General features: G+C 42.1%; 1 long non-coding RNA gene across 11 annotated transcripts in view; it reads left to right on the top strand.

The window, feature by feature from the left end:
• Positions 1-24,564, top strand: part of LOC128117003 (uncharacterized) — a 170,628-nt gene that overhangs the window by 51,052 nt on the left and 95,012 nt on the right. The window contains exon 4 of one of the 11 annotated variants that reach the window (XR_008220665.1): positions 18,418-18,501. The exons of the other annotated variants lie outside the window; for them this stretch is intronic. This is a non-coding gene — a long non-coding RNA (uncharacterized LOC128117003). The remainder of the gene's footprint in view (positions 1-18,417; positions 18,502-24,564) is intronic. 11 annotated transcript variants of the gene reach the window in all.

Raw genomic sequence — 24,564 nt, 5'->3', positions numbered from 1 at the left:
CTGGGTTCTCCACCGCTACAGGAGAAGACATGAGAAGTCCTTACAAGTCAGTTTCCAGGGAGAGAGGCATGGTGTGGTTCTCTAAAACAGAAGTGAAACCCCCTGCCTCCTTGCCCTCTATCCTCCAATCCTGCACAGTACTTTCATGAGTTCCAGTGCACAGCTCTTATGTGACAGGGTCAGCATAGCCCATAATTAGGTAAGGGAGCCAAACAGAAGCCAGAGCTTCCAAGAAGCTAGGCAGAGTCAAAAGGAGTAACCCCACTGAGTAAGGCATTCAATCTTGAGATAATTTAAGACCAAAGAAAAATTTAAGATCAAAGAGATAGTTGTGGGGGACAAAGATGATGTGCCAGAGACCTCAAAATAACCAAAGGTCATTTGTGTGGCACCTCTGAGTTGACCAAATGTTTTCACGCATGGTCTTTTACTAGATAGTCAGCGTATAAGGCAAGACGGGTCAGTGCGAGCTCTGAGGGTTGATTACCTCCTTGATGTGAGTGAGTCACTAAGTAGGGTGAGATTCACCATTTTTTTCCTGGTCCATTTGATCTGCTGTAGCTGCTGGGTTATGTTTATCTATTTCTGTGTCCTCTAAGCTACAACGATTTAGGACCTAACATTCCCCAAGAGTAACATACCCTGTGTGAGCAGGGCATTGCACACACCTTGTAAGTGAGCATGGATTTTGAATTCCAAGTTCCAAGTAGGTTCACTTTATTCTGTATAAAACCTTCTTTCTCTATGTCCTGCTCAGTAGCTATTTTGTGGCAATTTCCCAAGTTCCCTGCAATCTTTTGATAAAAATTGAATACGTAAGGTTACATGTACATTCAAAATAATGATTCTCCATTAAAACCAGCCATCACTACCCACTGATGACATTTTACAATATTTTACAGTATAGCTCTGGAGATGATTGTAGTATAGAAACATCATTTGGTATAATAAGAAAAATGGCCCTGGATTATACCTTAAAAAACAAAACAGCCGGGTGGTGGTGGCGCACGGCTTTAATCCCAGCACTCGGGAGACGGAGGCAGATGGATCTCTGGGAGTTCGAGGCCAGTCTGGTCTACAGAGGGAGTTCCAGGACAGCCAAGGCTACACAGAGAAATCCTGTCTCAAAAAAATCAAAAAGCAAAATCAAAGAAACAAAAACTGAAGCCCTCATAAAAATTGTAAAATGAAGATTTTTATCTAACCTTAAACATCTTTCAGAAGGAAATAGAATATGTGCCACCTGTTTCCTCCTTTGCCAAATATTATGTGTCAGCAAACTTTATATATTGTATATATGCATATATTTTATATAATATACGACACACAAAGATATGCTATATTTATATTTTATATAATATTTTAATATATTATGCATCAATGTATGTGAGACCTAGAGCCTTCTTTCTGAACAGCAGTCCAGGAAAGGACATAAACTGCCATGTCCATGGAAATTTTCTCTCCTCTACCACCCAGTGTTTTCCTGATGGACATCTCTCCCTGGGACTCTCAGGTGTACTATTTTCTGGAATGGGCTCGGGATTGCAGGTTTTTCTGTCACTTTCCTCATCCTCTCGTGTCAGGGCACTATGTCACACCCTCTGAGGATACAGTTCCAAGAAGGGTAACAGTATGCCTTCATCAAACAACCATATGCTGGCCTCTATGAGGAGATACCCAGTCATCAGGAGGGCAAAAGTAGATTTACTTAGTGATGTGGCTGTTACTTTTCTTACCACTATAACCAAACACCTAACACAATGAATGCAACTTTCTCTAAAGTGCAGTTCCTAGCTGAATGGCAGGAAAAGCATGGCCGCTGTGGGCAGACCCTTCTTGGGAGCTTGTGACAGGTCACATGGCAGAGTGGGAAGCTGAGAGCTACTTGAACCAGAACCCCATCATCCCCTCCCACCCCACCCCCACTCTCCCATCCCCTCACCCCACCACACCCGGTTGACTACAGTTGCCACAACTTCCCCTAACTATCAGCTACAGAACAAGTGTTAAAACTCACGGGCCTATGGGGACAATTCACATTTAAATTGTCATACTCCCCCCCCTAGCCTCCGCAGGCTCCTGGCCATTTCATAATGTAAGAATGTATTCAGTCCACTGCAGAAGCCTCCACAGTTTGGGGTCTATATACCCCAGCTGTCTGCCTCACTAGTGCGGTGGCCTGTGTGTGCCTTTGTGGCCTCCTGCAGGAAGACATTTCTCTGGGGGGTGGTTTCCAGCAGGGAACCCTTGAGGCAGCATTCTAGGTTCAGGCTTTCCTTTCAAATGAATTTGCATTTTTTCAAGCTGAGGCTTTCATAGGTGAAATCTCGTCTCCCAGTGTAAACAACTTGGTTTGTCTTTAGCGATACAAATCTCTTTGACAATTACGGTCAAAAGCACCCCAATCCATTTGCAATTTTAACCACATTCACACTTCTTTCCTGGCCAAACTGCATACCTTCCACGTCTTCCTGGGTTGAGAGTGAGTGATAACAAAGCCACATCCTGAATGGTATGCTAGTTTTAGATTACCCCACTAAACAATTTGGTCTGTTACAATTTGTAACAGAGTGTCAGGACTAGAGCTGAGCGCCTACAGATTCTTTGCTAGAACAGCACGAGCGGTTCTGGTCCCGTCCCTGATTACAGCCCTCGTCCACCTCTGAAATCCTGTGAGCACCGACTGTATTGTTTGCCTTTCTTGGGGCACTCTTGTCTTCTACACGTCTACCAGAAAGGTCCGTGAAGCGCTCTTAGAGTGTTCTAGGACTTCTCTAGCCCACAGCTCCACACGTTTCTAAACTCTTGCACGCTAGTTCCAAAGGTGTGCGGACCACATGCTAGGTTTATCTCGGCCACAACGCGACTCTTGGGCACAGATTTCCTATATTACTTCCTTTTCTCATTGCTGTAACCAGATTAAGGAAAACAAGAAGCAGTTCCAGGAGGGAAGGGCTTATTTGGCTCATGCTTTGAGAGAATCCAAGTAGGAAAAGCATGGTGGTAGGTAGCTCCAGGGTGGCGGAACTGTTCAGCTGGGACATCTTACTTCCTCAAGTATCAGTGGGACGGGAGGCAAGAAGTGAATCTAGCTGGAATGTAACACATAAGCCTGTACTCAGTGGCCTACTTCTTCCAGACAAGCCTCAGCTCTTAAAGGTCCATAACCTCCCTCAAATACCAGCAACTGGGGTCAGTGTTCCAACGCTGTGGGGGTGTTTCACATTCATACCATCACAGGTGGGGAGTCCTAAAGAAAGATTTTTTGGTATGCCCCCTCCCTGCCCAGTGTGTGTGTGTGTGTGTGTGTGTGTGTGTGTGTGTGTGTGTGTGTATGTGTGTATTCATGTGCGAGGGAAGTACATGTGTGTCCATGTGCATATGATGATGGTGATGGTACTGAACACTCATGTCTATTTATATCCCAGCTAGGGAATATAAAGTATGTTATGTGCATAAGTTCAGTTGATCTGGAGTAGGGCTAAGTCAGAGAAGGAACCCCAAGTTGCCCCTAACTGTGGCATTGAGTATTGGCCATGGGAAGCTTTTGGATGGATGCAGCAGTAGTAAGAGAACCAGACAACAGGAAGCACATACATGTAGTGCACAAACAGAAACCTGTTTGAGGTGACGGGGGAAGTGTCTTGGAGACCACCCCATCATAATGGTACCTTGACAATCACTGTAGGAGACAATATAGCATACAAGGACGGTAAAGAGTTCGAATTTAAGAAAGCAAAAGAGTTTCTTTTGGGTCTAGGCTGCTGGAGGCAGAAGAAATCCTTCCACATGGTTTCTACTGACCTATCTGAGGTTCTCAAGGGTCTAAGAAGCATAAGAATTTTTCAAAAGCTCCAGCTCCATCTCTGGTGGTGCACACCTTTATTCCCAGCACTGAAGAGGCAGAGGCAGGGGGATCTCTGTGAGATCGAGGCCAGTCTGGTTTACAGAGTGAGTTCCAGGACAGCCAGGGCTCCGCAGAGAAACCCTGTCTTGCGGGAGGGAGGGATGGGACAGAGGGGGTGGGGAGGTGGGGGTGGGGGGGTGGAGCTATGTTGGGGGTTGGGGGTTGGGGGGTGAGGGGGTGAGGGGGTGGGGGTTGGGGGAGGCGGGGGTGTGTGTGTGTGGACAACAGGACAGGATATGACAATCAAACTCCATCTTGTTTTCCCATGCCTTCCTAATCAAGCGGAGATGACTGACTCCTTCAAGTCACCTTGTGGCTTATCTACCAGGCCAACTTGGGAGGTGCCACCTCTGGGTTAATTTTCTTGTTCTTGTGATCAATTCCTGGCAAGAAGCACTTAAGCAAGGAAGGGTTTATTTGGCTCAGGGATGGTACAGTCAGTCACGGCAGGGAAGGTATAACAGCGGGAACACGAGGCAACTGGTCACATAGTTTCCTGAGTCGAGATAACTGCTGATGCTCTCAGCTGCCTGTTCCCTTCATCTCTTCTTCTTCTTCAGTGTGTAAACCCATGAGATGGTACCACCCACATTCAGGGCAGGTGTTCCCCCACATGTACGGCCAACATCTCCAGAAAAGCCCTCATACACACATCCCCAAAATGTGTCTCGCTAATGACCTACATGTTTTTAGTTTAATTATTAATCAAATTGTTTCATTGACAACTTGCTCAAGGTTTTTTTTTTTTTTTTTATCCAATCAAATTGACAACTGAAATTAACTATCACACCTGACTTCTGAGACTCATACTCATGTCTGTCCCATTGGTTTTCAACGTCCAAGAGAATTTTTTTTTTTAAATGGGTCGTGAAGTTTCTCATGCAATTTCCCTCCAAACTAACATTCCAGCATTTAGTTTTGCTTGATGAATAGCGTGCTAAGGAAACTCCCTCTGTTGGCATACTTTTTCGAAAACTCCCAGCACAAAAGACAATGATAATTTGAATATCTTAATGCCATTGCATTAGCAGGGAAATTGCTTCAGCGTGACGCTGTCACAATTTTTATTACAAATCTCAGTGACTAGAAAGAGACTTTACTCATGAGATGATGGGGATAAAGGAGGACAGATTGCTCTGAGCTTCTGCAGAGATGTATCTTAATTTACTAAGTATATTTAACGGCAAAAATGTCTTTTCTTTCCGGATGTTTTCCTTTCTTTTCCTTTTAAATTGTAAATGTCTCCGAGAATTTATTCAAACCACGCTATTGGCTGTAGAACAAAAAGCATGACCGAGGACATAAGTAGGTGGCTTTGGGGATGAGAATAAAGAGTTTGACCTTACGGTTCAGCTTATGAATATGCTAATAACTGTTAATTTGTTCTGTTTTAAGGGGTTTTGTTCCAGTAGCTCTTTACGAACTTTGAAATGGTAATTTGCCAGGTGACTTTTTCTCTGTCAAAGGCAGGCCACAGTTCTAATAATATTTGAGTGGTTAAAAAACAAACAACTGTGTAAGCAGAGCAGAGGAAGGAGGCAAGGAGGAGGTTGCTTTATGATGTGTCTTTGTCGATACGGTTTCTAAAAGTGATAACCAAAGATATCAAATAGCTTAAGTTTCAATTATACAAATAATTTAGCCTTGAGTTCTTGTAAACAGCAATAGTGCCAACACTACATACACTTAACTAAAATTAAATTATGGAATTCTCTAACTACAGTGACGGGAGCCATAAGCCTAAGCGACCCTTGACAGACATGCTGCCATATTTGGGCTTCTCTCCTCTTTTCTTAGATCTAGGCCTTGCTTAAGTCTCCATAGCACCAGAACCTCTTCTCAGATATCAGGTGACCGAGCTGCAGTTAGGCAATTAGGCAGTTAGGCAAGAGTAGATAGATAACCCTCAGAGCAACATTTCCTGAGGGCCGAACAGCCCATAATTAAGTCCCTTCCTGCTTGCAACCCCCTTTGCCTACCTATATATGCCTTGAGAGAAAAATAAAAATTTGGAGCTTGATCAGACTTCCTGTCTTGCTCTCATTCTTTGTGTCTCTTGTCCCTCTCATTCGCTGGCCCTCCCTTTAGGTCCCCGTTGAAGACCCCACTGGCCAGGGCACCACAGTGTGTTAATTTTCAAGTCAGAGGAAAAAAGTCTTCACAACAAATTACAATTTGCTATTGAAATGAACAGGGTAGGCCCCACAGGCTTCCACAGTCACTTCTCATCACCCTTCTTTCTGCCTGCTCCTGAACATTAGCAGTACCCACAAACCAAGTGCCACATCTCGCTCTGACTCCTGCCAAGAGTTGAAGACTCATCTTTTCAATAACTGTATCCTTCTAGGTTAGGGAACCAGAAACATTGCAGTCCCCAAACACTCTCCTCTTTCCCCTTTCAACATTTTGTTAATGGCACCAAATGGTTCATCTTGGTGCTCAGATTAGAAACCTAGAGACTATCCTGAAATCCCTTCTCTGCTACTGTCTGTACCCCTTGAGTAATGGTCTCCTTTTAGTTACATGCTTAAAAACAAACAAACAAACAAACAAACAAACAAACAGTCCCTGAATTTATCTCTGCTCCATTTCTCCTGCCTCTGCCATCTTCTTTATCTCCCATATGAATTCTAGCTAGTGTCCGTATCTCCTCGCCCTTCCAGGCTACTAGCAATGCGTCAGCTTCAGTGACCTTCCTGAGATGCAAATCTGGTCAGTCATCCCCATCCTTGCCATCCTTCAAAGGCAAAGCCCAGGCTCCAGATGCTGTGGCCTTTGCTCTGTAGCACTCTGTTTTGCAGCCATGTTGGATGACTCATGATCCCTCAAATAATCTTCCCTTTATCTTTACACGTCATCTTCTGGAAAGCCTTCCTTTTGTCCTTCATGCAGAAAATTTTGGGGCATACCTTGAAACTTAATTCCAGTACAGCCTGTTTCTGAGGCTTCTTTAACTCTGCAAGCAGATAAACATCTCTTCTGTGCATCCATAGTGGAGTTAGCATTTGTAACATTCACATACACCTCCCATTGCTGTTTAGTCTGTATGTTTCCCTTCGTAGAATTTGAGTTCTGCAAAGCCAGAACAGTTTTCTACTCATTTTTACAGCTTCAGTGTCTAGGATATATCTGTACGGGAAGTGAAGCCAGGTTATAGAGATGAATAATACAGATAGCAAAGGGCGTGGGGTAGTCACCTATCCATACACATTTACACGCCTATCCTTTTATCCATCCATCCATCTATCCATCTATCCATCCATTCATTCATCCATCATCTACCCACCCACCCACACATCCATCCATCTACCCACTCATTCATCCACCCACCCATCCATTCATCCATCCATCCATCCATCCATCCATCCATCCATCCATCCATCCAATAATACTTGTTGAGCCTACTAAGTTAAGTGACAACCCTGTATCTTCTAATGATGAGCAAACAACACAATCTCTGCTCTCCTGAAGCATATAACCTATAAGACAGTGGTTCTCAACCTGTGGGAGGCAACCCCTAGGGTTGAAGGACCCTTTCTCAGGGGCTGCCTAAGACCATCAGAAAACTTAGATGTTCTGCATAGCAGTAGCTAAATTACAATTTTGAAGTAGCAACGAAAATAATTTTAAGATTGGAGGTCGGGCTGGAGAGATGGCTCAGAGGTTAAGAGCATTGACTGCTCTTCCAGAGGTCCTGAGTTCAATTCCCAGCAACCACATGGTGGCTCACAGCCATCTGTAATGAGATCTGGCGCCCTCTTCTGACCTGTGGTCATACATGCTGTATACATAATAAATAAATAAATCTTAAAAAAAAAAGATTGGAGGTCACCACAACATGAGGAACTGTATTAAAGGGTGGCAGCATTAGGAAGGTTGAGAACTGCTGTATTAAGAGAAGTAAATATTAAAAGAGGGTGTATATAAATTAATCATTGCAAACTGTGAAGAGTCTATGAAGGGAAAGAACCAAATATTACAAAAGAGAATTGTGGTCGGATTTTTGTTTTGGGCCACCAGCTCACAAAAAATGACACGGAGATTTATTATTAATTATGAAAACTCAGCCGATAGCTTAGGCTTGTTTCTAACTAGCTCTTATAACTTAAATGAGCCCATTTCTATTAATTTATGAGTTGCCATGTGGCTCCTGGCTTGTTACCTCATCTCCTACATGTTATGCTTCCAGAATCTCTTCACAACTCGGCCCTTTTTCTTCCCAGCATTCTGTGCCCCCCAAACCCTGCCTAGCTCTGAGCCATATAGCTTTTTATTAAGCCAATCACAATGACAGGTCTGCACACAGTGTAAAGGAATATTCCACAACAGAGAATGATACAAGAAAAACATTTCGATTGAGTGTTCAGTAGCCACTCTTAAGAGGTAGCAAGTCACAAGGCAGTGGTACTTAAGTGTTTGCTGAAAAGATGGAATGAGATAGAGTTGAGAATGGCCATTTCCAAGGAAGTATATTCCTGTCTTTAGTGCCAAAGAAGTGGCAGATTCACAGAACCGAATGTCCCCAAGCTGCCTGAGCTGCCCAGAGTTGGAGGCTGTTACTATGACTCTGTCCAAAAATGATGTGGGCCTTTTCTCTAGAAGATTTGGCGTTCATAGTTTGGGTGTTCGTTTGGTATTCCTGGGGACTGAACCCAAAGCCTTCTGCTTGCTTAGTTAGCCCTCTACCACTGAGCAACCAAGCGTCATAGGCTCAGAGAGGATTTCCCCATGAAAACTTCTTCAAACAAATAACTGAAGCTACTAACTAGAGCACAGTCAGTTTTCTTGACTTTATCACTCTTGGCTTCCACTCTCATCCTTTCCCGTTTTATTGAAGACATGATCTGCCTACTAGCTCCACATCCTGGCTTCATGGGGTCATTTCTTCTCTAACGTGCTGTTTTTCTTTCCATTTCTCCTATGATCCCTTCTATCTTTTGTTTTCTTGTTTTCACTGCCTCACTTCACCACAAGCCCTCATTTCTAGACTGTATTTAAAAACGAAACAACTGGGCTGGAGAGACGGCTCAGTGGTTAAGAGCACTGGCTGCTCTTCCAGAGGACCTGGGTTTGATTCCCAACACTTACATGGCAGCTCACAACTCTTTGTAACTCTAGTTCCAGGGGATCCGACATCTTCATACCAAGGCACGTAACAAAGAAATAAATTATTTTAAAAATAAAACCAAACAACATGTATCTATATGTGTGTGTGTGGGTGTGTGTGTAAAGGTTGAGTGTAGGTGCCAGTGGAGTCCATAAGAGGACTTTGGATCTTCTGGAGGGAGCTGCAGTTACAATCAATTTAGAGTCCCTCAATGTGGGTGCTGGGAACCCAACTCAGGTCCTTTGCAAGGACACTACAAGCACTTAGCCATCTCCCCAGTTCCTCTCCCCCCCCCCCCCGCCCCGTTTCTTTTGAGATCAGGTCTTGCTATGTAGCCCAGGCAGCCTCTACCTCCTGAGCTTTGTGCTTACAGTATATACCACTAGTCTTGCCTAGACTGTATTTTTAATTCTATTTTGTATGCATGAATTTTTATTACTTTCTTTTTATTTCTACTTTTAAACAGTTATTGTGTTTTTTATTGTTGCTATTGTTATTATTGTGTGTGTGTGTATGGTTGTCTACACACCATGGCAGGCACATGAGGGAGAAGAAAGGACAACTGTGGAAGCCAGTTCTCTCCTTCCACCATTTCCGTTTCAGGGCTCAAGTCATCAGCCTTGGCAGCAAGCAACCTCAGCTGCAGAGTCACATTGCTGGCCCTGCTTTTTTTTTTAACTACTTTAATGTTTTAACTTTTTAGCTATGGTTCCTATTCATATTCTATTTTAAAATATTTAAAAAAATTTAACAGGACTTTAATAATTTTAGTATAATTGGTTATTTGTTTAAGTTCTTATAATGTTCAAGAAAAAGTTCATAAATAAATTAATATTTGCTTAATCAAATTTGTAAGCTATATAGATACATAAAGTAAATATTATCTAAAGTTTTATCATCCTGAGATATCTCTAAGACAACATATTATGAATATATTATATATTACTGTATATATATTACTATGTATTTGTATTTAAATATAGTATTTGGAGGTCATTTGGAGCTTTGAATCTTGCTTTCTCATTTAAATGTATGTCCAGGACATTTTATGACATCATTAGTATTATAGGCTCATAGAAAATAGTATGGGCTCATAGAAAACATCTTCATAAAATTCCAATCCGTGACCCTCAAGCAAGGAGAGTTAGAAAACCCTCCAAGGTGGTTTGAATAGTCTACCCTTCTTAGGAAGGACTTACTGAGTCCTTCTGGGCTTACCAACCCAGTGGACTGCACGCTAGCCACTGGGCTTTGCAAATGTCCTGAAACATCCCATTTCTCATCTCCGTCCAGTGTGTTCTCTAAAGGGCTGGTCGGAGCAGAAGCTATAAAACTGAAATGGATCCACATGGAGGATGTGTAGAGAAAGTGGGTTGACATCAGCTCTAGTATTAACATGGAGTGTGAGTCTACACGCTGAGTACTTATAATGACAGAGCTTGTGCTCAAGTTGACTGTCCTAAACACTGGGAAATAGGTTTTCAGTTTTAATGTGTGAAATCCCATCTGATTGCAATTTTCAGAATGTCCTGATTCATTACTATTTGATAATACAAGAATATCCATGTACAAACCACATTTGACGTGTAAGGATCATCGAGTTTCACACCCACCTCCCCACCCCCCCCCACCCCCCAGGTAACGCCGTGATTGGGCCTCTCTGGCCTCATTCCACAACTGCCCAACCTTGCTTCAGATTGTCTTGTTAAGTGAAAAGTGGTTTAATTTTCATGAAGCCTCCTGGGAAGAGGACATCCTATTGGAATCTGGGAGTCCCCTGGAAGTCTTGGAAATATTTAAATGATGATAGAGTTGAAATGTCTCAAAAAAAAAAAAAAAAAAAAAGATTAAAAATTGCAGACTGCTGGGGGCAGAGTTATCCAGCATAGGGAGGATTCTCCAGCACAGGTTTGGCCATGTTGTTCAAGTATTTCTGGCCTTTCAAGATAAATCTTTGAATAATAAAAAGATTCCCAATCTCACACAAGATGGTTGGCAGCAGCTGAGACTAGACATCACAGGAAGTATCCCTAGTAGAAGTTTCTGGAACTGCAATCTTTCTGGAGGTGAAGGGATGTCTCTTGCCCCATGTCGGAAGAGAATGTTTAGGGAGGGATAAGACAGGCACAGGACAAATATAAATATCATCTTTGATTTCTCTGTTAGTTCTTACAACTGCGGTTAACAAATTGCTGAGTATTTGGCTACTTCAAACAACATATATTCAATCTACTATTGTTCTGGGGACCGGAAGTCTGAAATCAGCTTCACTGGATTAAGCCAAGGGTCAGTGGGGTTAGTAACCTTAGAAGGCTCTCAAGAGAATCCATCCCGTGATTCCTCTATATTTTAGAAGTTGCTGACACTCCCTGGCTTTCGGAAGCAACACTCCTGTCTCTGTCTCTCAGCTGCCACCTCACCTTTCATTCCTCTCATCTGCTTCCCTCTCATAAGGATTCCCGTGATCCTTCAGGCATGCTTGGGTAATCCAGCATAATTTCTCTAGGTCGGTATCCTTAATTTACCACATATTCAAAATTCCTTTTGCATATAAATCAGTGCTCACAGGTTCTGGAAGATTAGGATAGGGACATCTTTTGGGGAAGGATATCGTTATTCATTCGACCATATCTTCTAAAATGCTACAGTTACTTCTGTGGATCAATAGAATTCTTCCTTCTTGAAATAGGTTCTTATTGGGGGCAGTAAAAATAAAAACCAAGGTATATTACTTTTAATATTAAAATTAGTGTCCAAAAAAATGAGAATTTTCAATTTTCTCAAGAACAGTAAAGAGACACCTTATATTTCAAAATTATAGTTGTTCACATTAAGTGACTCCCCTAGATAGTCTAAAGCACATAGATTCTAGAAGTAGTCTCATTGTTATTAATTTTGAATATTATATGTTGGTCTAAGAAGTCACATGGGAAGTAGTCTGGCTATTTTATAGACTAAGCACCTTTATAGCTTCATTGTACTGACTGACTGTATCCTCACAGCGTCCTTCCTTTCACTAGTTTCTGGAATCAGGCTTTATAAGAATTTTGGAGTTATGTTTTTTCTAGAAGCCTATGTCCCATTGAGCTGAGGTAGGAGGTTGGAGAGCAGTAATTATGGGTAATGACCATAGAATACTATGGTGGTTCCTATGGAGAACTTCCATCTTTTCTCCTTGTGGGAAACATCTGGGTTCCTACAAAAAAAAATCCAAGGGACCTTCTCCCTAAAGTTTGTATCTATTATGCTCTTGGGAAGGGTCTCAAGTATGAGACAAGAAAGTGAGTTCTTAGGATCCAGATGTGGTATCAATCACATAGCTATTCTGTAATCAGGGTTGGTACAGATAACCCATCAAATTCCCTGTATGTCAGTGAATGATACCAGCAACCAACCAGAAACTAGGAATCACCTGGACCTCTTCCCTTCCTCTCTCTGATAATACACCATCAGGACCTGCCAACCCTAATCCCAATACATCATTAGAACACATCCTTCAAATTCTGCTAACCTCCTCAGTAAAGTTTCACAGAGATTTCCTCAACAAGGTCCTCATTTGTCCTTTGTCTTCAATTTAACTACAGTTGTAGTAAGATGAGACCCACTTCCTGGGTTCATCCACGTCCTCGGGGAAGCAAATGCCAAGATAGTAAAAGGACCAAGCGGATGCCATAACAGGCTGTTCAGTTTTCTCTCAGAGATCAGGCTTCAATTTCAGTTCCTTGAGACTTGAGCAAGCAGTTTCTGGGAGGGCCATGAACAAAAGACACAGTCCTTGCACTAGCTTCCTTTCTGCACATACTCTGACCACTCAAGGTTTAGCCAATTGTTTACTGTCTGGGACCCCTCACCAACTTAGAGTTACGTGCATGGGTCAATGTGAACGTGTGAGGCCAGCCAGCCTCCATGGCAGCTCAAGGACAGAGCCTGGGACTTGTCCAGCCTGCCAAAAAATAATAACTATAACCCTCAAGCAGTAAATTCAAAGGTTACATACCCTCACCCAATCATATGATGCAAAAGGCTTGTACCACCCTGCTTGTGGATTTTCCCTTTAAAAATCCCTCACCCTGAGAGCTCTGGGCCGTCCTCCTGCGTTGGAGTGTTGGACACAGACCAAGCCTGGGCTTGCTTGTTATCAATAAATCCCTGTGTGTTTTGCATCGGATATTGGCTCTGTGGTGGTTTTGCTTGGGGGTCTTGAGTCACCTAGAAAGTGATTTGTGGAGGAAATGCTATGGTTTGGATAAATGATCCCCAAACTCCCCGTCTTAAAGGTTAGGTCTCTAGAGTGGTGTTTTGGGGAGCTGATGGAGACTTTGGGAGGAAGGACTTTGTAAAGGAGATTGTGAGACATGGTTTCCTTCTTGCTTTTTGTTTTCGAGACAAGATTTCTTTATATCTTTAGCTGTCCTAGAACTCACTCTGTAGACCAGGCTGGCCTTGAACTCAGAGATCTGTGTGCTTCTCCCTCCCAAGTGCTGGGATTAAAGGCATGTGCCACCACTGCCTGGCTGTATATGATGTTTTACTTGCATTATATCTGTGTACTATATGTGTGTGGAGATCAGAAGAGGGCATCCAATCCCCGGGAACTGGAGTTACAGACATTCATGTGCTGCCATGCATGCTGGGAATTGAACCTGGGCCTTCTGTAAGAACAGGAAGCGCCCTTAGCCTCTAAGCCATCTCTACAGCCCTTCCTTCTTAATCATGAGATAAACAGTTTTATCCTATCACTCACCCACCCTGTGAAATACTATCTTGCCACATCCCCCAAAACTGTGGGACCAAATGATAATGGATTGGAACCTCCAACATCGTGAGCTAAAATAAGTCCTCTCTCTTTATAAATTGACGGTGTCTTTGTCAGCAGTGATGAAAAGCTGACTCCTCCGGGGAAATACCTGTGAAAGAGAAAGGAAAGATGGAAGAATACATAGGCAGAGCCTTGACCATCACAAGACAGAGAGAGGCAGAAAAAAAGGAGGCCCAGTGGAGTGTGAAGTCTTAGCCAGAGTCTTAGTATATGTTGCTGTGATAAAAACACCACAACCAAAAGCAACCTGGGGAGGAAAGGGTTTCTATTGCCTTACAGCTTGCAAATCCATCACTGTGGGAAGCTGGGGTGGGGATTCAGGCCAGGAACCTGGAGGCAGGAACTGGAGCAGAAGCCAAGGAGGAATGCTGTTTATTGAATTGCTCCCCTGTGGTTTGCTCAATCTGCTTTCTTATACACTCCAGGGCCACCTGCCTGGAGGTGGCAAACCGCCCCCGCCCCCCCCCCCCACACACACACAGTGAACTGGGCCCTCCAACATTAATCCTCAATCAAGCAAATGCCCCACAGGTGGATCTGGTTTGGGGTATTTTCTTTTCAGTTTAGGTTCTTTCTTCCCTAAGGACTGCGGCTTGTGTCAAGTTGGCATCAAACCTACCACCACAGCCAGTCAGATGAGGAACCTGTTAGCATAAACTCCCTGATCAAGTGAGGAGTCCCATGCTAGGCAGCAGCAGCCAGGTTAACTGCAACTGCCGTCACTGCTGGCAGGAAGAATGGCTATGGTGTGAACAGTGGGGTAGAATGGCTACAGTGTGAACACTGTATTAGAATGGCTATGGTATAAACACTGTGGCTATGGTGTGAACCGTGTGGTAGAATGGCTATGGTGTGAACCGTGTGGTAGAATGGCTATGGTGTGAACCGTGTGGTAGAATGGCTATGGTGTGAACAGTGTGGTAGATTGGCTATGGTGTGAACAGTGTGGTAGATTGGCTATGGTGTGAACAGTGTGGTAGAATGGCTATGGTGTGAACAGTGTGGTAGAATGGCTATGGTGTGAACAGTGTGGTAGAATGGCTATGGTGTGAACAGCACTGTGGCTACAGTGTGAACACTGTGTTGGAATGGCTATGGTGTGAACAATGTGGTAGACCCATGTGTTGCAGGTGGATACTCGTAGCCATCTATACTCTGCAGCAGGCCCTCTTTTGAAGGCCTATTTGATTGGGGGCATTTCTAAGACAGCCATAATTCTAGTATTTTTAGAATCTGTCAGTTACCTCTCTTCTGGCATGCACACAAGCCCTGAGGCTTACCTGTCTGTGTAGCCTTATCTCACTGTTCCTTCTCCTCTACGCCTCAAATTCTCTGTTCCGGATCTTCTCTCTGAGGATGGATCTCTTTCCTCTCCTCCTCCTTTGCATCCTATTTGTCATCGTATTTCTGCTTTCACGCTTCCTCCCATATAGTAGCACACATCTCTATTTACTCCAGTTCACTTAGCTGTATACTCATGGATCCAACTCAAGTTTAAGCATGATACCTACACCTGATTAATTGAACAGAACACTAACAACAAGCCCATTCTCTGTGTGTACCTCCTCTAGCCTTTTTTTTTTTTTACTTTAATCTGGCAGATACCATTATAAACTCTACCTATTTATGACCTGATAAATTTTGAGTGAAACCTTTCAACTTCATGCCATGGAATGTGAAGAATGTAGCTTCCTCCTCCTTTTCCTTCTCACCTCTGGGCTCTGATTTATATATTTAAGTTTTATTTTTTTGTCTTTACCTTTGTGCATTTATAATGTTTTATATTTTTAATGAATAACTGCTCCACAAGATAAGGAAATTAGCAGATTTCTACTTTGCCCAGATACATCTCTCCTCCCTTTATCTTATTAACTATCACAAGCTTACATATTATAAACCTGTTATGGTTTTATTTCTATGCTTTAGAAAATATAATCGAGTTTTTCATGCTTTTCCTATAAAAATGATAGATTACATTTACAATATCAAACATGTAAACACTTTTTATTCAAAGAGTAAGCGCTACAACTGGACACGTGGGGGAAATGATCATGTGACTAGATCCCGCCTTGGGACAATCCCAAGCATTCATTTACTTCCCCTCTAAAAAATGGCTAAAAATTGAGTTTTCAATTGCCTTTTTTTTTCCTTACTTGGCCAAAGACATAAATGCTACCAACAGACTCCCTTTTAGGCTCCGTTGTGGGGTGCACACCCGGAGCCCCAGCACTCCGGAGTCCAAAGTAGAAGGGGAAGGGAGTTCGAGGACAGGCTGTATTGCGGAGTGACAAGAGAAATAAACTGTCCTTCCTCTTCGATGACGTCCTTTCTGGAGCACACACATCCCACTTTAATTTCTTAATTTCCTCTCCTCCTGTCATCATGAAGTGTCTCACCAGGTTGGTGGCCGAGTGTCCCAGATTCTGGGGTTCTGGGCCTTCTGCTTTCTTGGAGTCCGTTTCACTGAAGTGCTGCCTCAGGTTAGTTTTTCCCTAAAGATTTATTTATTTTGACGTGGATACGTGTGCCTGCTGGTCTGTATGCACACGGTCTGCAGCAGGTGCCCGTGGGAACCAGAAGAGGGCGCTGGGTCCCCTGTGCTGGGTCCCGACCGCTCGTCCTCTGAATGCACAGCAATTGTTCTAACCACTGACCCACCCTTCCAGTCATTATTTTTCATGAAGACTACATGAGCCACAAATTTGGCGGGTCACTGACCCCCTGCATGGCACTCTCACGTTGTCGTTGGAAGAGTGGCAGGCTTGGAATTCCGCCCAACTTCCCGGATTCAAAGCCTGAGCCTGGCTTCTGAGCCTGCAGTGCTTTGACAGTTTTCTTCTCTCTGACTCTGTTTTCTCATCTGTGAAACGAAGAACATAACAATGGCTCCAAGTTCGTTGTTGTGTTGTGGGGACAGACTTAATAAGTTAATTACAAACACAAATATAATATGTTATATATAACATGTAATATATATGTTAATATATATTAAACATATAATGAGAATTTAATAAACTCTAAGTGTTACTATAAAGTGGATCATTTCCCCCAACCATGGAATAGTTCAGTGAAGCATGGTATCTAGAGTGAAGATAATTTCCTCTTACTTTTGTGTAACAACACACATGTGCTGTTGACCTGTTTGGTTTTATTTCTTTTTCAGATTAACCTTCTTTGGTTTTTGTTGCTGCTGTTTCTGCCTTTTTAGGGTATCTGAGCATTTTTCTCTTTATGCTAAGAATCCTGAAAGTGTTCCAGGAGATGCTTGGATGTATTAGTATTCAGTGACGTTGTCCCAGGGACATTTTCTCCCGGGTGTACATTCACTGACCCTACAGAACCTTTCTCTTTCCTTGGTAGACTTGAACCCGTGAAAAGTGTATTTTCTCGGAGCACCCATTGTGTTGGGCCCATTCATTCTACCACTTTGCTTGTCTGTTGGCTTTTCCCTTCTAACAGTCACATGTCAAGGTCTTTCTCATAGCCTGTCCTTGATCATTTTTCATAGCAACCTTTCTTATTATGTTCTTGCACCATCCTCTTAAGTCTCTGTGAGGATACTGTTTTTAATTTATTAAAGTCCTTCTGGGTTCCCTGATCGTGTCTCTTCTTCTTTTTTTTTTCCAGATCAAATTAGATTTTATGTATGCTAAAAAACCCTTACATAAGTTCAGAAAAAAGGAATCAAGAGCCTTTTGATTTGATCAGCTGTCCGTTGATAAACTCTTTATTCCTAAATCCTGTTCTTTGTTCAAATGATGCATATCAGGATAAATAGGAGACAGAAGCTTATTAATGGTGTAAACACCCAGTTTTGGTCAGTGTTGCCTATTACTACTTTCAAAGCCCAAAATCAATCTAAAAATCTGAATTTTGTGTTTCAAGCAGATTTGGGAAAGATAATCTGTTTCCAGATTCTGCTGCCAACCCAGGAAAACTTTCCACCAAGGCAGATGAGAAAGAAAACATTAATAGCTGTTGGACATGCATTAAACTACACTATGATGCATGTCATAGACCACCTGCTAAGGAGCCACAAAGATGGAGTCATCCCAGCTTTTTTATACAACTAAGAAAAAAAATGTTTTCATGACAATAATTAGACCTCATATATAGGGACTTGATGATACTATTGGCCTGACATATTTTATCCAAAGTCACCCACTAATTGAGATGCCTGTACATGTGTGTTAGCGGATTGTCTTTATTGGGATAAAAACGAGATTCCTCATGTCTTATATTTTTGATTGTGAGCCTAGCCTTTAACGGCTGAGCCATCTCTCCATCCACCCCTCATGTCTTTATTACAGTTTTGCAACTTGGAAATGTGCCTCTGAACTTAGATGTTACCCCTACCCCCCAGGAATGGGCAAATATGGGTGCTGTCTTCTTTGGCTCACTGGTTCTTGATTAATACATTCTTAGACCACTGTGATGACAAAAACCTAGCTGTAAAAAGACATACATGATTTTTAAAAGCATTTATATAATATCAAGTCAATGGACAGTGCTTAACGATCACAGGCTTAGGGGAAGTTCTCCAAGAAGTAGAAAAAATGGGTACATTTCCTATTATTTGTACAGGTGCCTCCCTATCCTGTTCCTCTACCTCCATACCTCACATGTGCCAGATAAACTACAGACCGTTCAGATAAGCCTGAAGTTCAGGTAAGTATTTTTAGCATCAGATATGTTATACCATATTTGTGATTAATTTGGTAAACATGACAAATTTTGATCTAATGTAATTATTGTCCAAATACAGAAATGAAAATCTCTAATAAAGTAGTGCTCCAAGCTGATGATGCTCTATTAGATCTTACACCTGTATCCTTCTAGAATGTACAGAGATGCACATGGAAGGCATAGAGGCTTTGCTTCCTCACTGGAGCTCATCTATGAGACCTCCTTTATGGGTTAACTCCTAAGAGAAAAAGGCAAATATATATGCCTAGACCTGGTAAGATGCAACACAGTCTACACAGACAATAGATGCTAATAGTAAATAAGTAAAAATCTTAGCAGATGCTACTTTTAGCAGGGAAGGAGGGAAAATTAAATCTAATCCCCAAACCTTCCAAAACAGTCACTTAAATAAGAAAAAAGTTCCCAATAATTCCCATACTCCTGCTGTGTGTTACAGGTATTTTATTGCATCTAGACTACGTAACATGAAGATCATTATCTTGGCAGGATAGAGAGATTGACAAAGCTGAGCACAGCTTATACTTGTTCTTTTTAATGAGTTTTATTTTTTGAAATTGAAACACAATTATATCATTTTTCTCTTTCCCTTTCTTTCTTCCAACCCCTCCCATGTATCCCAACTCTGTCTTGCCCTCCCTCAAATTCATGGCCTCTTTACACACACACACATACACATTCCTAAATATATAAATACAATATGCTCAACTCTACAGCATTGCTTGTATGCATATGTTTTCAGGGCTGACCACTTGGTACTGAAGAACCAATTGAAGAGCTCTTCAAGCCCTCTTCCCTGGGGAAGACTACTTCTCCTGCTCAAAGCATTCCTTTTTTGCCTGCCTGAAGTTCTTTGTCTAGGTTGAGAAACACATGAACTTTCCCCTTCTATGTTAGCATGCCTGTTATTATCATCCTTGTTCAGCTCATGAGTAGGCAGCCATATTGGTGAGACTTCATGGATGTAGCTCCCCTAACATGTCTAAAAGACAAAATCTCCCAGCAAACTTCCTCTTCTTTTGGTTTATATATTTTCACCCCCTCGTCCTCTATGCTCTCTGAGCCTTAGGTACAGAATTATGTTGTAGGTGGATCACTTAGGACTAGGCACCACGTAACCACTTGTTCCCTGCATTTTGATTAGTTTTGTGTGTGTGTGTGTGTGTGTGTGTGTGTGTGTGTTTGTAATGGTCTTTGTTTCAAGGAGGTTTCTTTGATGAGGGATGGATGTTCCACTTACCTGTGGGTATAAAGCAAATATTTACAATGCAGTTATTAATTAAGCTGGATAAGTAAAGTGACAGTTGTAGGTTCTCTTTTTATCCCTGGGGATTGGCTAGGGTTCTAGTACCAGGCATAGTTTTCTTCTTATTGAGGGGACATTAAGTCCAATTGAGAAGCTATTGGTTGCTGCCAGAATATACATGCTGCTATTGTACCCTTGGTGGTATCAAGCCATGCTGATCATTGATATGGTTCATAGTCTTCACAGCTGGGTATGACTATTGGTTGATTTCCTCCCTTGGAAGCTTACACGGCACCTTCTGGTACCATGATAGTCTCTAGGGAGGAGGCTTACAAGTCAGATCCAACTCAGATCCTCTGTGTCCTGTGTCTAAAGTAGATGTTGTTTTCAGCAATAAAGACTTACCATCAACCTCTTGGAGGCAAGCAAGGGCAAGAGCAATAGGCTATAATGTTTTGGGAGTCTCTTGGACTCCCATGACCAACAAATCATAGGGGTGTTTCTAATGTCTGGTACTGGAGATTTTGTTAGATAACTTATGCCCCTTGATGGGAGAGCATTACCAGCTATCTTAGTTACTGTTCTGTTCCTGTGAAGAGACACCATGACCAAGGCAACTTATAAAATAAATCATTTAATTAGGGTCATGTCTACAGTTTCAGAGGGTTAGTCCATAATCGTCATGGTGGGGAGTGTGGTAGCAGGCAGGAAGTCATCGTGCTGGGCAATAGTTGAGAGCTCATATCTGATCCACAAGTTGTAGGCAGAGAGAGAGAGAGTGAGATTGGGCTTGGCATGGTCTTTTGAAACCTCAAAGCCCACTGCTAGTGCCATACCTCCTAATCCTTCCCAAACAGTTCCACTACCTGGGACCAAGCATTTAAACATGTGAGCCTTTGGGGACCATTCTCATTCTAACTACCACACCAGCCCAGGTGGGAAATTTTGCTTAAACTATATATGTATACACATAGACTTATATGTATTATATGTAATTTTAGGATTTGGATTTAGAAATCACAGATGAGAGAGAACCTTCAATGTTTGACTTTCTGGGACTGTGTTATTCATTCAGTAGAATATTTTCTCGTTCCATCCATTTGCCTACTGGCACAGCCATATCTGAATGGAATGGCAGCAGTCTTAAAGCCAGCACAGCTGCTTGACAAAAATCCAGCAGAGCTGAGTCACATGATGGCTGCCATGTCACCTTTGGTTTTCATCTCCACCTGTTGCACACTTGGAGTACTTTTAATATTTGTACAATTTGGGGATATTGGATTGTTGGAAAATTTCTTATGAATCATTTATGCCTTATCTCAGGAATGCTGCTTTTAAGCTTCCCCAGGATGGCCCTGAACATACTATCCCCCCTGCTTTTAGGGAGATATCCTTATCTACTTAAAGGTCTTCCTTACACCTTGGAGGTTATGACACATAAAGAAGCCAGAGGTCTCCTCATGAGGCTATGAGACATTCTTGAAACATCTGTCCCTGTACTTACACAGGAAGAAGATATTCAAAACAAAGTAAACTTAAAAAGATCAACAAGATTTGGTGGGCTAGAGGAATTGTCCACAGGTCAGATTACAAGCCTCTTCCCACTGTATATTCATAATTATGTGGTATACAACTCTGCCCTACACAGAGACATATTGATGAGCAAAGTATGGAGTGGAAAGATAAAAGTATGAGATGTCAGGACCTTCCTTTCTTAGAAAAGTTAGCACATGCAGAGCCACTCTGGTGACATATGACCAAGGAACAACAGAATGCCAGGATTAGACCTATAGGCAATTTCTATAAAGATATAAAATATAAACATTATATTATGCCAGAATTTGAATAATAACTGCAGCAGCTTTAGCCTGAGGATTATTCCTCGGCACTCTGACTACTAAGAGTTAGTCATACACTCCTTGGGACATGGCAAAATGCCCAGGGTGGCTTGAAGACTTTGTTTTGGTCTACTGTCCTTGAAGCAACCAAGGCTACCAGCCTGAGAACAGGCTGTCATATGCCTCTAGATTCTTAAAAATTGGGTTATAGCGTTAATGAGTAAGAATGATAACTCCGATTATTAATGATGTCAAAACTTGAGGAAAATGATTGGAAATGATAACTCTGTTCTGTCATAGTTTGTTTATGATGACTAAAAGATGAGCAAAAGGAAATGGAACACACGTCCAATAACAAAAATGATATGATCTATGTTTTGGAACATCATGAATGTATCCCTGCTTACTAAATTCTGTATAAATAAAGAAACACTCTGGCTGCTAGTCAGTCAGGCTGCAAGATTCTCACCAACTCCTTACATCCTCTGCTGGGACCTGTCCTATTGAGAACGGCTCCCAGCAGAGTAGGACAAGCCGTACTGAGATGTGCTTCCTCTCTGTCTGTCTCTCCTAAAATGAAACTAAGAAGTGTCCCGTGTCTGATTCCTCCCATCACAGCTCTTGACCCATCTTTAGACCCTGCCCTCATGCGGAGCTGGACTCCAGCAGCCTACGGATTTCATTTCCTTTATAGCTGAGTAATATCCCATACTCTCTTCATTCTTCTGCTCATTTTCATTATCCATTTATTATCTGTTCATTGGTTGGAGGACATTTAGGTTGTATCCATTTCCTAACTGTTGTGAATGCAGCAACAACAAACACGGCTGAGCAAATCTCTGTGGACTGGGTTGTGGAGTTTGTACATATACCAAGGAGTAGTATAGCTGGGTCATATGGTAGATTTATGGTTAGCTGTTTGAGGGTTGTTCAGACTGATTTCCAGACTGGCTGGACCAGTTTGCAGTTCTACCAGCAGTAAATGAGGGCTCCTCTGTATTCTCTATATTCTCCATATTCTCCAGCATTTGTTGTCTGCTGTCTTGCGGATCTCAGCCACTGTGACTGGGGTAAGATGAAATGTTTTTTTGACTTGCATTTCCCTAATTGTTGGGGATTTTCTGAGATATTTCATCATCCCTTTTATTTCTTCTTTTCGGAACTCTGTTCAGATCCATACCCCATGTTTTGAATGGGCCATTTGTTCTCTTGACTCTGTTTTTTTGTGTTCTTTATATGTTCTGGATATAATACTCTGCCAGATGAATAGCTGGACAAATTCGCTCCAAATCTGCCCGCTTCGTCTTCAGATGATTGCTTCTTTAAGCTGGGAAGGAACTTTTTAGTTTTATGAAGTCTCCTGTGTCAATTGTTGGCCTCAACTCCTGCACAAACAAGTCAATTCAAGAAGTCCTTCCCTACATGTGTCTCTCGTAGGGTACTGCCGATGGCTTTGATCAGTTTCAGTGTTTCACATTTAGGTCTTTGATACAATTGGAATTAGTTTTATGCAAAGTGATAGAAGCGGATCTTATTTGATTCTTCCACATTTGGACATCAAATTTCACTGCAATATTTGTGGAAGACGCTTTCTTGTCTCTAGTGTGTGCTTTTTGGTGTCATTGTCAAATATTAGATCATTGTCACCACATATCTTCAGGCTTGGATCTCCTGTCTTGTCCCATTGGTCTTCATGTCTCTGTTTATGCCAGTACCATATCGTTTTTATTACTGTGGCTCTGTACTATATCTTGAGGTATAGAGTAGCAGCCCCCTAGCATTGTTCTTTTTGCCCATTTGCTTTGACTGTCTTTTGTGGTTCCATACAAATTTTAGAGTATTTTTTTTCTTTTCTGTTTCTGTGAAGAATGAGATGAGGATTTAGATTGGGATTACATTAAATACATAAAATTTTTTGGTTGAATGGTCCTTTTCATAATATTCATTCTATAAACATGAGCATGGAATGTCTATTTTCTAGTGCCTCTCTCTTTCTCCAGAAGGTTAAAGTTTTCATCGTTGAGGTTTTTCACCTCCTTGATTAGGCTTATTTCTAGATATTTTATTTTCTTTTATGCTGTTATGAATGGGAGTGTGTTCATGCTCTACTCAGCTGTTCTGGTCTCACATGAGAGGGGACAGGCTGCTTCACTGTTCCTCAAGCTTCTGCCCTTTAGTGTAAACAAGTCCATCTCTGAGGTTGCTGACTATCACCTCAGATCTCTGCAGAGGACCCAAAAGAACAGCCTACCTCATGTGCTGTTTTACTCTCTGAGAATGTGGAATCACAGTTTCTTTTATTATGGTTTACCTGTCCATTTGAGCCCAGATGTTTCCCACATCCTAGAGAAATATCATTTTTTGCCTGCTGAAAGTATGTTTTATTTCGTGGATAGATTCTATTTTATGCTACTCCTGGAATTGGGTCATGAGAAGGTGGGAAATTCATGCTCATTCAGTTATCTTGAACCAGAGCTTCTACACTAATTAAAAAAAGAGATTCATTCAAATAATTTTAACCTTTTGAATAGGTAATATGTTCACACCATTCAAAAATCCCAAGGACTATAGTGGTTCTGAGTGGAACAGGAAATGAGTGATATACACTGGAAGTGTGCGTGCGTTCGTGTGTGCGTGCGTGCGTGCGTGTGTGTGTGTGTGTGTGTGTGTGTGTGTGTGTGTTCATGTGTGCATGCTCACAAACTTACCTGCAGTAATCCACAGAGCAGAATCAGGACAGGCTGTGGACTCTTCTGGAGAGTGCTCAGCTCTGTTTGTACCCAACGCCAGGCTCACAGGCTTCACGTATCACCTGAATGAACCCAACAGGCATTATTTATGAACTAGGTTGCTCCTCTGAATAAAGAGAAGCTTAGTTATCTTGGCAGTAGTTTTGTAGCTAGTGTCCACAGGGACCCCTCCACAAATACCCAAGTCCAAGGA

This window comes from Peromyscus californicus, unplaced genomic scaffold (genome assembly GCF_007827085.1).
Source record: "Peromyscus californicus insignis strain IS unplaced genomic scaffold, ASM782708v3 Scaffold_20__1_contigs__length_68692818, whole genome shotgun sequence".
Taxonomy (NCBI): domain Eukaryota; kingdom Metazoa; phylum Chordata; class Mammalia; order Rodentia; family Cricetidae; genus Peromyscus; species Peromyscus californicus.
This window is presented reverse-complemented; position numbering and strand designations above follow the sequence as displayed.